This window comes from Ananas comosus, linkage group 6 (assembly GCF_001540865.1).
Source record: "Ananas comosus cultivar F153 linkage group 6, ASM154086v1, whole genome shotgun sequence".
Lineage (NCBI taxonomy): Eukaryota > Viridiplantae > Streptophyta > Magnoliopsida > Poales > Bromeliaceae > Ananas > Ananas comosus.
Genome location: NC_033626.1, coordinates 10,633,446 through 10,644,724, shown reverse-complemented (window position 1 = coordinate 10,644,724; position 11,279 = coordinate 10,633,446).

Sequence of the window (11,279 nt, the reverse complement as noted above, 5' to 3'; positions counted from 1 at the left end):
GGGTACCAACCACCAAGTCCTTTGTCACTTGCTCTAGGGACAGTCGCGGTATGATCAAAATAAGTTAATTTTTATTATTGTTAGAATAAAAATTTAAATCATGAGTAAATAAGATATATTTGCACCGATAGTATAAAATCTTATTTTGACAACATCGATTTCGAAACTGGATGATTTAGGATATTTGAATCGGACACGTAACGCATGATCGATCTAGAATATCCTATGCACTATATATTTATAGAATATGTTTTTTTTTAATTAATTTGTGGTAATTAGGCACCGAAAAACTGTATCATTGGTTGATGAGGGTTTAATTTTCCTAAGTAAGGTACCTTTTGTGACCAATCTCATTGGTTGGTGAATATTTCCTAGTGTAGGAATTCTATATATGTACTTACTTTGACAATGATAGCTATAAAATTTGTCTTTTTTTACAAGAGATAAGTATGTTTACTTGACTTGGCTAGTGGGTTAGAGCAATTGATTGAAACCCGAAAAAAGAAATTTCCTCAAAGCATTACACACCATGCGCGTGTATAGCACTTTTAGTTCTTAAATTTTAATTTATTATAATTTTTTTTTTCAATTTTATAAACTATTATGATCAATTAAGTCTTATAAACTATTAGTTGGTTAAATTCTGACGAGCCACTAGTATATATAAACTGTATATCATCTTAATTATAACTGTATTGTCAACATTTAGTAAAATAAATTGGGTTGTGATTTGTACAGCAATAATTTAAAAAATTCGAGTCAAAAATTAAAATGAATGAAAATTTAAGAACAAAAATATTACCAGCCCGATAATTTGAGGACCAGAATTGTAATTTATCCATATAATAATTATAGGCATAGTTTAGTAAAAAATGAATAGCATTGAAAATATATTAGTTGATTATTTTATTAAGTTTTGTGGGTCTATAACGGTTATAATTATAATTAATTTATTTGGTAGTGTGGAGAATTATTATTATTATTATTATTATTATTATTTATTGATCGAAGTGATTCGTCTTCACCTACCGTTGCAGTTGGAATTACAAATGCACGAATCCAAATAACATATTCAAATTTGTGTAAAGTTAAAACTGCAATACAATAGTAACTGCGCGCAATAAATTATTTCCTTATTGGTTTCTGATGAGTTAGAAGCTTTGAGATCTTATTTAGAAGATGAAATAAAAGTAGTGGAGTTGATGTGGGTCCAATACTTAGTTAATGGAACTAATTATGAGAGGCCTCAATCATCCTATATATGAATAGTCCCAGTTTCTGTGGTTGCACTTCACTTGCACGCTACAAAGCGTGCGAATGTTGGGCTCCTTCCACGTTCAGAAACAAATAAAAGTGGAACCGTGGAAAAGCGATTCTTACGTAAGATTTTGGATTGGTTCAAATAGAATTCTATGTAATGAATTTAATTGTTCAAAGAATTAATTAATACAAACTTTTTCTTTTTTTTTTTTTTGAGGGAAAACACGCCCTTAGGCGAATTTATTTATCAATCGGGAGGTACAACTTGGTAGAATTCATCTACAGAGGACCAAAAAGAGAGTTTTTTGCTAGTAAGCCCCCAGTTGGCCAATCGATCTGCAACTACAGCATTTTTAGAATATCTAGACGACCATCCATAACTAAATAGCTTGGAACTTTCAAGAAAAGTTCGGAGATCCGAGATTCTTGTTCGAGCTTCATCTGTTAACGAAACTGAATGATAGCTCCTAAGGTGCAAGGCTTTGATGATGGGTGCTGAATCTGAGTAGATATGAAAAGTTTCTCCCGAATACCTTTGCAACAACAGATTTGTCGCTCGGAAAATTGCTCCAATTTCCGCAGAGCAAGCGTCATGGACATTCTTCAGTTCATCGGATATGTCCTATTGTTAAGCTCTACATCGGATAAATAATTGGGTACATCGGATAAATAATTGTTAAGCACTACATCGGATAATACAAACTAATTGGGTACATCTACAAGTTTAAGAGTGGGTTCCTGTAGATATGTCCTATTGTTAAGCTCATGTGGGTGTAGATTCAGTCGAAACTCGAAACAGCTTCTCGGTGATTTGATCGCGATCGAAGTTTAACTATAGTTGTCGAACTGAAGTTCTTAAACGTAGCTACTTCGACATAAATTAAAAATTCTAAAAAAATTCTAATTCGTAGAAGAAACTAAAGTAGATAAATAATTAATGTGGATCCCATTCGCACGCCCAGTACACATTGTACAATAGGCTCCTCTCTTAGAAAATTATATCTCAAAATATACCTAATGCTCTCTCTTACATACTAAAGTTTCCCAAATAAGAGGCTATGTTACATTAAATTGGAAATAATTTAGGTTTAACTAAATGGATAGGCCAAAATAGAATATAATTTAAAAAATATTCCGGTCCGAACTAAGCGGATCCGTACCGTGTGGACTCCGACCCGCACTCTCAGTGAGATTCGTAGCGGGCTCCAAACTTTGGCCTCTCAGTCCAACAATTGATTTTACTCCAACATAAATAAAAATTCAGACCTTAACTCTGGCTTTGATTAAAAAAAAAAAATTTCAACAAAGAAATGCTTTACAAGCTTCTTGTAGCAGGCATGTGGGGCCCAATAATGACCTGCTGAATTTGATGCTTTACTTAAAAAAAAAAAAAAAAAAAAGATAGTTAAAGCTTGTAGAGTTTGTGCTTCATTATCACAATTCCAAGTAATTATGGGGAGTAATTATTACATTCTTTGTTCTTCTATTTATTTTCTCAAATTAATGTAGTGCATGTTTATTTCACAATAGGAATTAAAATAAAAAAAATTAAATTAAATTGTATTGGAATAAAAAATAAAATAATAAATTATTTACAAATATTTCAGTTATTATTGGAAGAAAAATCGGAAAGAATAATAGGAACGCTTAGGATTCCGAGAGAAGATTTTGGTTCAGTAAGAAGAGAGAGATGAAAGGAGAGAAAAGAAGGTATTTGTGAAAGAAAATTTTAAGTAATTTATTTTGAAATGAGCTAATCAGGATTAAAAGCTAGATCAAGCTATAAATGAATTAAATTATTTCCATTTCAGTGGGATGAAAATCACAATGTGAATTCTATAAAACAAATAACAACTATCAAAATTAGTAAATCCCATTTATATTTTAAAATCTAAAATAAGTGAATCAAGTAAGTCTTAATTATTTTGGGAAGCCTTATTGCAAAAAAAAAAAATATATTTTGAAAATAGTTAATTTACAAAGAATGGGAAAGTGGTTGGAAGATTTGGAATTAATGAAGCCACTTGTAGTAGTAGATAGAAAAGAATATATTTTCTTAAAATGGACACCAATAGCATATGCACTATTATTGTCTGGTGCAGTTGGGTAATATTTCACGATTTCGATTAGGCGGTGTTTGGTTGCATGTAAAAGTCCTCAAAAAAAAAAAATTTCGGTTGAAAAGTGATTTTCCTTTGTTTGGGTGTTCGGAAAAAAAAAAGTTGTTGAAAAAAATTTTTTACAGATTCTCGGAAAAACCGAGTTTTCGTTTTCCGCCATCCTTCCGCGGAAAACGAAAACTTGCTCCAAAAGGCGCGGCTCACAGCGGCTCCAAAAGGCGCGGTCCACGAGAAAGCCTGGTTCTCGTGACCACTCACCCACTCCTCTCTCTTTTTTTTATATATATATATATATATATATATAGAGAGAGAGAGAGAGAGAGAGAGAGAGAGAGAGTGTGAGGCTACCAATTTTCCGCACTGTTAGATTCTACTCTTTGATCATTTTACCACGTGGTAGATCATACTATTTTAACACACCCACTCTAACCCCAGAGGACCCAATCATCCTAACCGCCAATACTTTTGAATCCATATGGCTAAAACTGTAGCACCAAGTGCTTCGTGCTATTAATTAGCATAGTAAGCCTAGTTCTATCATATATATATATATATATATATATATAAAAGACGGTAAAAATTATAATTAATATTATAAATATATATATACTTATTCTAGTTATATAGTATATTTTTTATTAATAGAAATATTATTATATATATTTCGTTATTTTAAAATTTTATAAATTATTTATTAATACCTCTAATAATATAACTCTTATCATATATATATTATATATTATATATAATATAATATATATATACTGATGCTAATATGTCATTTAATTTTTAAATATTTTTAATTTATATATAAACTTATAACAATAATATAATAATATATATTAATTATTATATTTAATATTATATAAATTAAAAATATAATTAATTCAGTATTTTATCTATTTTTTTTTCCTTTCAGAATAAAAACCGTTGTGAAAAAAAATTATTATACTATATTTATAAATATAATATTATTTATATATATAATATTTTATTTATAAATTTGTAATTATTTATTAATATTTCTAAATATATTATACATGATGTAACATATTTATTATAATTTTAAATATATTTAATCTATATATAAAAATTATAATAATATATAAAATATTTTAATTATTATATATTAATAATATATAATAAAAAATAATAAATAGTTTTTCATCTATTTTTTTTCCTTCCAACCAAACTCCCGTCGTGAAAAATTATTTTTCTTTTCCTACAAAACAAACACTAACTATGTAAAATCGTTTTTCCACCGAAAATTTTTTTTTCATCGAAAATTTTTTTTCCACAGTTTTACGTGGAACCAAACACACTCTTAATGGGTCAAAAGTTTTATTTCTGGTGTGTGTACATAATTGCACGAAACATATAATTGTGTTACTGCTACACATGATTATATACGTACTTTTTTAATGACTTTAATAGTTGGTTGCTTAATATATAGTAACGTGGAAGAGTGTACAAAGCAAAGTCAATCATAATTATTGTAAGAAACTCTCCTTTTAAATAATGCAAATTGTATTCTTGTGATGTACTATTGCTTATTATTTCAAGTTGAATTTGTTGGCTTAAATGGCCGGCATCTTCTCTGTGGCGGAAGGTCATATTGGGTCAAGTAATATTCGAAATGGCTTAAGATTGGGGTGGGCCAAGTCATGTTCGAAGTAGCGTGAGGTTGGGTGGCCGAGTCACAATTGAGCCCCGTGAAAGCTGTATCTGTACGCTTTAAGTGAATTGGTTGCGTATTTCGAACAACTTGAGCTTTTGGGATTAATGGTTAGCGCCAACGATTCGAAAAGTGGCATCCAGAGGTCATAGGTTCAATTCCCGCATGCTACAAATGTGTACAGGTGCTGGAGGGGAGATTGTTAGCTTAAATGGGCCAGCATCTTGCCCTGTGACGGAAGACCATGTTAGGCCGAGTCATATTCGAAATTGCGTGAGGCTGCGGTGAGCCAAGTCATGTTTGAAGTGGCATGAGGTTGGATAGACCGAATCACAATTAAGACCCGTAGGCACTGTATCTGTACACTTTAAGTGAATTGCGATCCGACAGAATTTGGATTAGGAATAAATTAGCAAGTGGGCTCCATGAAAGTAGGGTTCTAAAAAAACAAAAATTAAGAGATAGATAGCATGTTATCTGCTTCGTTTATTTCATTTAGAAATAAACTTAGCTGGAAATGTGAATCAATTAGGATTCGAACTTGGAACCCCGGATACCTACTACCAAAAAATTTTAGAATTTATAATGTATGATTTAAGTAGGATGGCATAAAAGTTAGAATAGAAATATTACAGTTAATAAATAATTCCAAACGTAATGAAAAAGATATTTATACGAGGATAGAATGGTCATCTTTTAGTTGAAGAAAAGTCCCACTTCAATTCCACTAACGAAGAGGAACATATCGGCCATTTTGGGCCAAAAACTTTGTTGTCATGGGCTCGTCCTTAAGAATCAAAATTTATCATTACAGCCCAAAACTAATATATATTATAATGAAGTGTTGCACCGAGTTACGACGCCGTTTCGAAGCAATTATTTATTCTATTAATTAGAGCCCCAGATTATTTACCAACCCTTGATCTTTTATTACATATGTCAATATTATATCACCAATTCAATTACAGCTTTTCCTATCTTAAAAATTAGACCGTCGAATTGAAAATATGCGACGGATACATGATCCGTAGGTCCACAGTGCTAAAAGTTCGGATGACCAAATAAAACTCCAGTAAAATGTGTGCATGCTAGTGCAATTTACTCCCCAAGATCATGTTGGATCTCACATGCAGGTAATAATGGGGAGGATGATAGTTGGAACAGCAATGTGTGATTGCTTTTGATTGCAACAATTGAGCCCCCTCTAATAAGTGACAGGCTTTTACAGTGGGGTCTTCTAAAAACTGCTTTTTGGAGCAGCAGCAGCTGCAGAAGAATGAAAAAAAATTTAAAAAAAAAAATTGAAAAATGAAAAGAAGAGGAGAGATGGGAATCATGGGAATGGGGATTGTGAGGGCATGTGATTGCTGCAGCTTTTGTGTCCCACCTTCACAGCACCAGAGCTCACAGAGAGGCATTTAATTCCTCTTTTTTTTAAAAAAAAAAAAAAATTCTTTTCATTTCTTTTGTTTGCTCTTGCTTCTGATTGTGAAGTAAATATTCCCCTGCAGTATCAAGAAGGCAAAATTAAGCTCCTCAGCAAGTGGGGGATACATATGTCAGAATTTTGAGAGGGAGTACATAAATGCCATGAATTTTCGGCTATAAATTAACACTTTAAAGCTGAAATTTAATGAGTCATTTGATGATTCGTGATGATTCGTATCTAACCACTAGTAGTTTTAGTGTTAGGAGTTTGAATCTCCATATGTGCTAAAATTTGAGGTTTGTGCCCGTCTCAGTATAATTTAGGAGAAACTTGAAATACCCTCATGTGATTTCGTACTTTTTCACTTTAGTACCATTTAGTTTAAAGTATATCAAATTAGTATCATGTGGTTTCGAACCTTCTCACTTTTTTACTCCATGGTTTCAAGTGTATCAAGTTAGTACCCTATGATTTCACACTTTCTCACTTTAGTATCATGTGGTTTAATATTTCGTTAAATTATATATCTCGAAATGGATAATAAAAAAAAAAAATTAAAATAACAGGGTATTAACTTGATACAAAAATGAAACCACATGATACTAATTTGATACACTTGAAATTATAGAGTAATAAAGTGAGAAAGTACGAAACCACATAGTACTAAAATGAGAAAGTGCAAAACCACAGGGGGAGTATTTGAAGTTTCTCCTATAATTTATAAGAGAAAAAAGTATAGTACGAGCGAAATAATTGATATCTCAGGTTTTAATTTCGAATTCTAGTTACTTCGTAATTCTAACCGAGTTCATTTCTACAAACACGAACTTACAAAAAAAAAGAAAGAAAAAATCAAATCAATCACAAAGTTGCAGGGTCTTTATACATTTTGACCTCAAGCATTTTTCATAGCTTAATATTAACTTCGTAGTTTGGACGAACGTTTTCATAAATTTTTACTGCTCTTTATAAAAATGGAAAAGGGTGATGCAATGCCACCACGTTGGTAAAAAGGACAATTTCTTTTAAGCAAAAAAACAAAGTCCTCAATCTTTCTATTTCTCTCTGTTTGCTTTTCGAGGAGATTAAGCAATCAACTTTAGGGTCAAAGAGGGGGAAAAAGCCCTTTTGCGAAAAGCCACTAATTGTTCTCTCCTTTTCATGTGCATAAATAAATAAATAAATAAATTGTTTGAGAGCACAGCCCACTTTGTGGTGTTATAAATGCTCTGGCAGGGACTCTTTTTCAATTGAGGCATCTCTGAAAAGGATAAATCGATTCATTGATTACTAATCAACTAACTAATTGTCTATGATTTTGAATATATATATATATATATATATATATATATATATATATAGAGTTGAGCTAGAATACTATCAATAGCAAACGAGTTCCTTTGCAACTCATTTGTTTTCGATGATAGAGCCTCCAAATCGACGATCGGCACCGTTGAACATGATCTATACCACTTGAAGTGTTAGAAATTAAATTTCAAATTTTTTTGGCATCATTTGCCTGATGATCAAAGGGTTTCAAATTTTGTAATTTTAATGGCCGATATGAGGCGTTTCTCGTTTAACGGCGTAAAGATATCCAATCAATTGAATTTTTGTTAGAAAATTTTTTAAACTATTTAAAACAAAATCTATACTCTTGATCTTAATTACAAGACTCCTATCATCATTTTTTAAAGAATATTTATTTTCAGCCGTTCATTTTTGTGTCCACTCGATAGATAAGAGAACAATATCGAAAATGTATGAAATTTGATTTCTAAATACTTCAAGTTGTATAGATCATGTTCAACGGTGCCGATCGTCGATTTGGAGGCTCCATCATCGAAAACAAATAGGTGGCAACAGGGCCCGTTTGCTATCGATAGTATTCTAGCTCAACTCTACATATATATACATATAGAGTGGAGCTACTATACTATCGAAAGCATAAAAAGTAGTTGGTGCTTTTGATTTTTTAACCCTTAGATCAATCCTATTGATCATTTCAAACCATTGGATTAATATTATTAACCAATGGAAACCACTCAACCCTAGAAAGACCACTCAACCCTAAGGGGATCGTTATTATCCCAACCATAGAATTTTTTATTCAAGGGCTAAAATATCGAAAGCACCAACTACTTTATGTTTCCGATAGCATAATAGCTCTATACTATATATATATGAATGATTGAGCTAGAATACTTTTAGAAGCACCAAGTCCCTGGTGCTTCTAGCTTTCTACCCCTTGGATCTACTCCTTGATTACTAATATCATTTGGATCAAATACGATTTCACCTACCATCATCATCTCAACCCTACATCTCTTCGTCCAATGGTTAAAAACTCAAAAGCACGACTCGCTTTGACGCTTTTGAGAGTAATCTAGCTCAACTATATATATATGAGTTCGGCTACTATACTTTTATGAGTACGATCGCCTTCATACTCATAATTTGTTTTCGATAATAGAGCTTCCAAATCGACAATCCATACCGTTAAACATTATTTAGAGCATTTAAAACTTCTAGAAATCAAATTTTATAATTTTTTGATATCATTTACCTTACCATCAAAATCTCACAAAATTAAAAACTTTTAACGGCCGGTATGCGATAGTTGCTAATTTAACAGTGTAAAAGAATCAGAATAGATTGAATTTTTGATAGAAAATTCTATTTACTACCTAGATAAAGATCAATAACTTCGATCTTAAATTGAAGGATCCAATCATCCATTTTTATAATATCGTTCGATTTTGACCGTTCATTTTATACCTGCTTGATGAGTTTTATAATGATTTCTAAAAATTACGAAATTTATCTTTTAGAAGTTTCAAATATTCTAGATCATGTTTAACGATGTGGATCATCAATTCGAAAACCCAACATAAAAATAATTTATAGGTACGAAAAGCTCTGTACTCATAAAAGTATAGTAGACTTACTCATATATATATATATATATATATATATATAGAGAGAGAGAGAGAGAGAGAGAGAGAGAGAGAGAGAGAGAAAGTGATGGACGTGAGTTGAATGGGCTACTATTAGTAGCAAAATTCTATTGTTGCTACCAGTTTTTTAGCCTTAGGATCAACTCTTTCATTATTTCTAACCATTGGATTAAATACTATAACCCAGTGGGGACCACTCAACCCTAGGGGACCACTTAGTTCTAACTGACATAATATCCATAACCCTACAATTTTTCATCCAATGGTTAAAAACTTGATAGAAAAAAGAACATTTACTATTAATGATTACCAGCCTAATTATATATATATATATATATATATATATATATATATATATATATATATAATAGTCCGGCTACTATGCATAAATAGTACGAAGCATTTGGTGCTACCAAGTTTTCGGCCGTTAGATCTGCCTTTTTGATCATTTTCATCCCGTTAGATAATACTATCAACCAACCACCCACTAACCGCACATCTCTTAATCCAATAGCCAAAAACTTGGTAGCACCAATAACTTGTGCTATTAATAGTATATTAGCCTAGTTATATATATAATAATATATATATATATATATATATATATATAATATATATATAATATATATATATAATAGGCTGGAATACTATTAATATAAAACGCTCTTTTTGCTATCAGTTTTTAACGCCTTAGATGAAAAATTGTAGGGTCAGGATGATATTAGCGTGTTGAGTTGATGAGTGTCCCCCTAGGTGAGTGTCCCCACTGGTTATAGTATTAATCCAATGTTAGAAATAATGAAAAGAGTTGATCCAAAGCTAAAAAACGTAAGCAACAATAAATTTACTACAATAGTAGCCCAGTCCAAACATCTACTATATATATATATATATATATATAGAGAGAGAGAGAGAGAGAGAGAGAGTTTTACTAGAGAGAGAGAGAGAGAGAGAGAGAGAGAGAGAGTTTTACTAGAATACTATCGGTAGTAAACGGCTCGGTTTACTACCGATTTGTTTTCGATGATAGAGCTTCAAAATTGATGATCGGCACCGTTAAACATAATCTAAATTATTCAAACTATTTGGAAATCAAATTTCACATATTTTTGATATTGTTCTATGTTCATCAAGTGAACAGAAAAATGAATGGCTAGAAATGAATATCCTTCAAAAAGTGATGATTCAATTTTTATATTTGAGATCTAGAGTCTAGATCTTATTTTAAATAGTTTAAAGAATTTTTTAACAAAAATTTAGTTGATTTGAACTTTTCTATACCGTAAAACGAGCAAATGCACCATATCAGCTATTAAAATTATAGATTTTGTGACCCTTTGATCATTCAGTTAGTGATACCAAAAAATCATAAAATTTGATTTCTAAATAATTTAAATGGTCTAGATTATGTTCAACGGTGCCGATTGTTGATTTGGAAGCTCTATCATAAAAAATAAATCGGTAGTAAATCGAGCAGTTTACTACCGATAGTAGCCTAGTCAATCTCTCTCTCTCTCTCTCTCTCTCTCTCTCTCTCTATATATATATATATATGAGGCTGAACCAAGAGAAATTGAACCGCAAGAAAATATGAAACAAACTTTGATATCATATTTAAAAAAATTAAAAGTTCAGGCCCAATTTAAAAGTTTAAATTATTAGATAGAAATTATTTTCAAATTGGATACAGGTCAGCAATTGTAGCTGAGTTCTAAATCAATATAGCCCACCAGAACAACGCCCGACGCGCTCGAATTCAAAGTCGGGCTCAAATCAAATGTTAGGAAAGCTCTAGTCCAGTCGAAACCAACAAAGGTCCAGAAATTTGACATATTTAT